We start from the raw sequence: 7998 nt of genomic DNA, 5'->3' as shown, positions 1-7998 counted from the left end.
GAACACAAAGGGTGTAATTACTTTGTTGACGAGGCATCGACCTTTTTTACGATTACATCTAAGAATACGATAAAGAATGGAATGCCTTTTGTGAACACAATGCTTACTAAATAAAATAAATATTTTTCATGAAAATTCTTAAACATAATTTGTTACTTTTTAAAGAAATCTCAATGAATCAAGTAAGGGCAATATTTTAATACAATGCGGAAGTGTGCACGTTCTCCTTCGCTAATAAACCTTGAAGGTACGCAACGAGATAACAAAACCTTGGACTGGAAAAGGGCGCGCTCCGCGGTTCGCGCATGCGTGTGGTGATTGTGTAAGCGAGTCACGGTCGCACAACAACGAGCTACAAATTTTGCCAAGTCTTCAACCGGGGGCGTAGCTCAGATGGTAGAGCGCTCGCTTAGCATGCGAGAGGTACCGGGATCGATACCCGGCGCCTCCAAGCAATTCGATCAAAACACTTTTTATTTATTTATTGCAATTTACTTTACTAAACTCTAGCCAACTTAGAAGTAGAATGTTTAATAACAAAACGTTGGTGGGCAACCATTGATGGCATAGGAAAACAATTTTTTTATCAGTAGGTACTCCTTTAATTGGAATTTAAATAGGTAATTGGGTTATGTAGAAGTAATACTTACCTAGCCAATTAATATTATAAAGTTTACAAAATACATATTGATACGTATGAGTTCCGAATAAAAATAATATGGTAGGTAATGGTAGACGAAAAGAAACAAAATAGGAAGATTTTATTTGATATTAATTTACCACATATTGTATCATCCAGGATGTATTTCCGATTCTGAACTTGAATTACCACCAAAACTCGAATGTTTGCAATCTCTCCCTTCAAATCTAAAAGTCACTAGGGAAGACACAGTTTTATAAATAGTTAATTACTGGTCATTTTTATGTCATTTAATAGGTGATTTGAAATTTTTGTTGAACAATTTTCATTATAAACATGACTTCAAAATGTAGTATTATCCATAATCTAGTTAAATTGGAGGGAAAATATTGAAATTGTGGTAACTGTGAAAGAGTCAGAGATGAAAAAATCATATCCTTTTGTTTGTTGACATTTTTTCTACATCGAATTTGACCAGATTATAGGTATCCTTCATAATTCTATTGATATACATCAAACATGAAATCCTGAAGTAGCCGTAGTGTCTGGGAACAGAGACAGATCGAACATAATGCTAATCTAATTATTAATCTATTACTTTTATGTTATAAAGAGTGATAAAAGAATATCATTGAAATATTCTTCCAATGAGTGAAAACATGTTTTATGTTTAAGATAAATTGCTTTGAAACTTTATTAAATTTTTTATCACAATGTTTACTTTTTAAATAGTTGTTTAATTTATTATAAATTTTTATAGCAATTGAATTTAGGAAGTAATTTTAATTTTAATCACCGGGACCGGGAGCGAAGCTCGCCGCCTCCAATCGATATTTATTCGGAAATTATTCTTTTTTCCTATTAATGAAACGAGCACATCATGATAATGGAACCAAAAAATAACGGATATTTATATACGAGAGACGTGAATAACAACGTAACATGTACCTTTTTTTTATCCGAACTTCTCGAACAAAGGTCAGTGTGAGCTTATACTTATTTATAGATATGCTTAGCAAATCATGCATAATGTAACAATTTTGTTTCTTCACCCACAAAAACGCTTTCTAGGTAAAGGTACGTATTTATTACACGATTAATTATAATAATTGTTACTCTAATGCTTTACCTACCAACGTTCCGAGAATAATACAAACAACAAGGAGAAAATCATATCGAAAATTTCATAAAATAAATAATTTATATGTCAAAGTGTTCTAGTTCATTATCAACCACAACCGCAGAAATAATATACATCAGGAGAATACATTTTATCATAATCGCGGTGTCACTTATCGCGGTATGCGTCGAAAGATACGCTATTTCTATCAAGGTCCCTTCTGTTTGTGAGTTTACATCAGAGTTACATAGTTAAAATTATTCTACGCGGAATAGGTCGCGGCACAAAATCAGATGAACACGTACAGATAATCAAGAGCACAACAAGCTTGATCGAACTTTGGTCCGCTCTTATCACAAGCGGCAAAGAGTTCAATTTAAAGTGATTCGACGGGCTCGTTTACCCATACAACATCGCGTCGTCTCAAAAAATATTTCTACTGATGATCGTACTCATGATAACAAACAACTTTAAAACAACAGCAAATAAACCTATGACTGGTCCAACGGATGTTTGTTTGGTGAAGCAACATCTTTTTTCGTAAATTAATATTATTATGTACGCGCTATATGTTACAACTTGTATAATAGACAAATGTTGAAAGAACCACATAACAACATTCTAATCGGCTTGACTAAGAACTTTATTTTCCAACGTAGTGGATGTAGGAAGAAAATTTTCTTGCGTTGCAGCATTTACTGAGGCTTTAAATCAGCTTACCTGCTTCAAATATACTAATATTAATAATAAATATTACACATCATCATATACGTTGCTCTGACCCCAAAGTAAGTAACTAAAGCACTTGTGTTATGAAAATCGGAAACAACGACGGTACCACAAACACCCAGATCTGAGGCAATATAGAAAATTTAGTTTCTACATTGACCCAACTGGGGATCGAACCCTGGACCTCTGTGATGGCTATACCATGAAATCCGGCGTAAAAGCCACTCGTCCACGGAGGTCGTCTAACATTTAATACCAGTACGGCTAGCACGACAAAGCGCGATGCGAAAGCAAATAAAGCGCGAGATTCTGCTATTCTCGCATAGATCTGGCGCTGTATGTCGCTTTCGAACAAGGCGCGCCGTGCCGTGCTAGTCCTACAGTACTTGTTTAGTGCGGTTAAAGTTTGTTGCAATTGTTTGCTCCGTACTGTGGAAACCTGCCAAATATTTTTTAGTTCTCGTTTTTAGTTTGTCTTCGAAATGCGTTGAATTTACTATTCTAATTTTACTTCATATTTTCGAACAATGAACATTTTGATGCTCGAAATAAATATTATTCATCACATCTTGATGTACTCATGCAATATAGGTACCCTGGTTCAGAGGTGGGCGTTTAAACGAAAAGCATGCAAAAGCAAGCAAGCAAGAAAAGTTTGCTTTTTGATGTAAGCACACAAGTATGCTTTTAATTTTAAGTTGAAAGCGTCGTTGTTCATTTCGATACTCAACAATTTTACAACGTGCCTAACTGTCATCTCCTGCCATCTATGTTTGCTAAATAAATTAATTCATCAATGTGAATAATAGTGTCTTAAATAAAAATAAAACTCGTGATTTCCAAATAAACTTACTTATCTCAAAACTTTTACGGCTCTTACACATAAACATAATACGACGATGCGTCTCGTGCTACGACGTCGCACTTAGGGCACGCAATGTTGTAAGCTCTTTTAACGTAAAGTCTATGCGGTTGAACATTCTTAGTAAGTTATTTTGCAAGTTCCAAATAAAAAAAAAGTTCAAGTGAAAAGCGCTTTTATAAGCACGCTTATTTGAAAAAGTACAACGTTTTAACGTTTAAAACCAACAAACAATTTTTTTTCCATCTCTTCTCTGATTGGTAATAATATGTGGATGAAAAGAGTCTCAGCATATTGCTGTTTCTTCCTCCGCCGTGATCCTTGTCAGACTGTCAGAACAAACTCGAAACAAGTGGCTTCCGACAAAAGTAACCACTGTTGATGTAAGTTAAATTTACCTGTTTATTCATATGTAATAATAATAATACAAAGTATGAAATAATACGCTAGTCATTGGAATACATTACACACTTGATATTGAATTGCCTGATGTGCAAATAATGTCTTTTTTTGAAGTAGGTACTTTTTATATGATACCAAGTGACGGGACGAACAAGTCGTGCGTTTGTTGGTAAGCGACACGCCTGTCCATATCCGTTTCAGTGTCACTATGAGCTTTAAATCACAAAGGTCTGAGGGGCACTGCCACTGCGCCCGTCACCCTGATTATAAGTAGACAAGTCCCATATGCCTGTAATTTCACAGCACCCTTACCCTTTAAAAACCGGAACACAGTAATACTCACATTACCGCTTGGCGACAGAAATATGTAAGGTGGAATTATTTCCCTGGACGAACTTCACAAGGATCTCTCTTGCTAATAACTGCTGGTACTGTAGGTGGAGATTGCATATCCGTGTGCGTATTTTCTTGCGCTTACACCTGCATACCCATTTTAAAGATTTGTAAATAGGTGACGGATCACATTTTTACAATTAAAATAACTGTGTAGTTTTAAATGTATAATAAAAATATACTATTCCTGTTCAATAATTATAGTACTTACTCCAAGTTGTATTAAAACAGGATGAAGTCTACATCCTTAACTAATGTTTTATGGTGTAGTTAGCGTAGTTTTCGTTGTTTGTTGTGTATCGTTATCTTTGTTATTGATTAAATAAATAAAAACATGAAAGAAATAATACTACGTGCGTTTTTTAATAAATATTTGTAATAATAATAACAACAGCGCACACACTCATAGCCCCGCACACCTTGTATCATGGGTGCCATGGACATACTCGCAGACAACCACAAACTACACCCAAACTCACGAGAGAAATAAATGTAGGCCATACAAATATGTCCCCCAGCCCGGGAATCGAACCCGGGACCAGCATGGTAACCGTTCGGCCACTGAGGCAGTTATTTAATTTTTTTCTATGTAATTGTTTTATTCGTCGGTCACCGAAGAGAAAAACAAACTGCTAAATAAACATCAAATACAGATAATAAGCTACTGCTGTCCAGCAATTACACGAAGTAAATAACCACTTTGATCACCTTTTGTCACCCTCCGGGCTTCGGCAAGTCTATGAGATGAAGCATCAAAACTCAAACAAAGGTTTGAAATTCTATTGAAATGTAATATTATTATTCCTGCATCCATTTTACCTGGCTCCGGCCGGCCTACAGCGGCAGCGGCCGAAACTCAGCAGGTTTGTTGACGTTTTTTGTGAACATTCCGCCAACAGCTGATCGAGACAACAAAACCACGTGACCCTCTCATACGAACGTTTATTGGTTGAGGTACATCCCAAGCCCCTAACTCGAGAATCGTGTAGTTATTCCCATTAATAGCGACAGTCCTGATGATAACTAAGAAAATTACAGATAGACATTTTATGACTGCGCTAGTTCGTTTATATGTATACGAAATAAATGAGATATTTAGAAAACCATCGCATTTTATAACGTTTTATTGTATAATTATGTAAGCAAAGTATAATTATATTGACTTTTATGTTATTTCCCCAACTTTTCGTAAAGCTTTCGGAAGAAAGAAATACAAGTAACGAATTCGGAGATAATGTGTTTAAATTTAGATGCAGTAGAGCTCCTTGTGAAAGAGTTCGTCCAGGGAAGTACTGCCACCTTACCTATTTCTGCCGCCAAGCAGTAATGTTAGCATTACTGCGTTCCAGTTTAGAAGGGTAAGGGTGCTGGTGAAATTGCAGGTACATGGGACTTGTCAACTTATGTCTCAGGGTGAATGACGGGCGTAGTGTCCCTCAGATCTTTGCGATTTAACCTCTGAGTTACACTGCAACTGTTATGGACAGGCGTGCCGCTTTCCACCAGGCGCACGACTCGTTCGCTTGGTATCGTAAAAAAAATAAAAGTTAATCTTTTCTGATAAAAAGAATAGTTAAAATATAAGTTTCATATTAAGTAGTTTATTTATGTTATAAAAATATGTATTAAAAATATGTGGTATGCCACAGTTCATTGTATTTTAATATGCCGTTTTTAAAAATACCTTCATTTTCTTTTTTAACTTAGAAGAAAAAATATTATTATTGCATATAAGGGCACACTTCCGTACATTAGCAAATAAAATCTTTGATATTAGTATTTTAGCTTGCAGTATATTCAACAATTAATGAGATATATTTCTACAAGAAAATAGGTATAGGTTGGTATTTTTTTCTGATTCCGAATGCAACTCAATTTTGATAAAAATATTATAGTTGTGCCCTTTTTTGTTCCGAAGGCAATATAATCATGTCAATAAATCGAAGTTTTCCAATTAAGCGAGCAAAATACCTAATGAGTTCTTAATAATATGAATCACGTAATGACCGCAATAAAGTCACCTATTTTAATTTCATATCTGTAAAGCATTTCTTGGAAGATGCCTTGAAGTTACTGGACTGGAAAGGACTCGTCAACGAAATCAATAGCAAGTACATCAGTCACCTCGATTTGCTGATGATACCGTGGTCATGCCAGAATCGTTAGAACCGATGGATACACGTCGCGTCTGATCGGCTAGTCTGGAAATCTTTGGGGGGGGGGGGCTATGTTCAGCAGTGGACGTCTTTCGGTTGATATGATGTTGATGATGATGAAGAAACACCGTTAAAGAGAACAATAATACACCAAAAGCTCGCTGAAGGCAAACATATACACATTTTACGCCACTGAATGCAATAAAAAATACACGATTAGATAATCATGTCATTGATGCAACAGTTCTGCATTTCAATTAATTACACCACCAGTCATGGAAAGGATCAAAAGATGAAGTATATGAAAATGAATGTTCAAGTTGCTAGGTAATACGATGTTGTAGGTATAACAATCAGAAACTTTAATACATGTATATATATATTTTGTTGTACTTATTGTTTTATCAGTAAAAATGTGGATGTGGATCACAGACATATGTCTGTGATGAGGATAGTACATATTCACCAAGAAGATAGCTGTTACTCTGAGTTTAAAAACATTCCAAATACTACATCATCTCATCAGATATCAAAGTAACTGTAAAATTGTATTGTATACTTTGGGTGCGTAGCATGCCTATTTGCTTTCTGCGGTCCTAACCGTACATCATTTACTTTTAAAATGTTGTTTCTTTATTTAATTGAAGTTACATAACTTAATTGGCATTGTTCTCGAATTGTTATTGCTTGAACAAACTCGAACATTATTTTTATTACTTATGCAAAGTACACATTTTCACGCTCGGCAAATGCGATCACAATTAAAAGTCAAAAACGGATTTAAATGTTTGTTAGGCAAGCGAAAAAGTGAAACTAAACAAAATCCTTCAATAATAAAATAATACGTAACACGCGAGAATTAATTTTGGCCTTTTGACAGATACTAAAATGGTGCAAATGGAGGTAATAAAACATTTATAGAAATGAATGAAGAGTTATAAAACACAAACAATTGACTTGCATGAAATTGATTCTTCGTAATTCACATAACGTATTTCAAAAGACGTCTGTCAATGTTTCTACATTTTCGATGTTAGCTGTATCGATGGGAAACAGGTTGCAGGGAGCAGGGACAAAAAACCCGTTTGAAAATTAGCCCCGGCTCCCGAACATCTGGGGGTCGTTCATCGAGACTTGCCCCGAGACGATCTCAGACGCTCCTTTTAATCTTTGAGTTGCCTAAATAACCTGCTTATAAAGTATTGTTGTATGGAAAATAGGTATTTAAAACGATAGTTTTGATTAAAAGAGGGGCTTTTGGGGCATACCTTTGCATATTTATAATATACTTAGTGTTCAACTTTTTTCTTGTAACAAGGGAGTCAGACATTTGTCATGTAGACGAAGAATCGAAACAAACTACGTTTTGATTCCCTTTTCTTGATGGACATAAAGATTTTTCATACCGACTCAAGCCGCTTTCGTAATTATCAAGGCGTTGATAAGCGTGGTGAATCCCGAAATCAATTATACATTCTAACATAGGCTAAAACACAATAAATAAACAAGTACTTACTTATGTCCTCGAACTAGAATATTATTGCGAAAAAAATATTATAATACAGTGACAACAATACGTGAGTTACCAATACCATTTAGTGCTGATAAGATTTTGTAAGCGTGCATTCAGCGTCCAGCGAAGTGTTTCCTTGTAGCTCTAGCGAATGTACGATAGCAATATTGATCAATCTAATTT

The 7998-nt window shown here is 35.2% G+C and overlaps 1 non-coding gene across 1 annotated transcript; it reads left to right on the top strand.

The window, feature by feature from the left end:
• The first annotated feature begins 378 nt into the window (after window positions 1–378).
• On the top strand, window positions 379–451 carry Trnaa-agc. Its single transcript has one exon. It is a non-coding gene; the product is annotated as a tRNA-Ala (tRNA).
• Window positions 452–7998: the final 7547 nt, after the last annotated feature.

This window comes from Hyposmocoma kahamanoa, unplaced genomic scaffold (assembly GCF_003589595.1).
Source record: "Hyposmocoma kahamanoa isolate Upper Pololo Valley unplaced genomic scaffold, ASM358959v1 78, whole genome shotgun sequence".
NCBI classification, from domain to species: domain Eukaryota; kingdom Metazoa; phylum Arthropoda; class Insecta; order Lepidoptera; family Cosmopterigidae; genus Hyposmocoma; species Hyposmocoma kahamanoa.
Note: the sequence above shows the minus strand (reverse complement) of the source record. Positions and strands in the feature narration are given on the sequence as shown.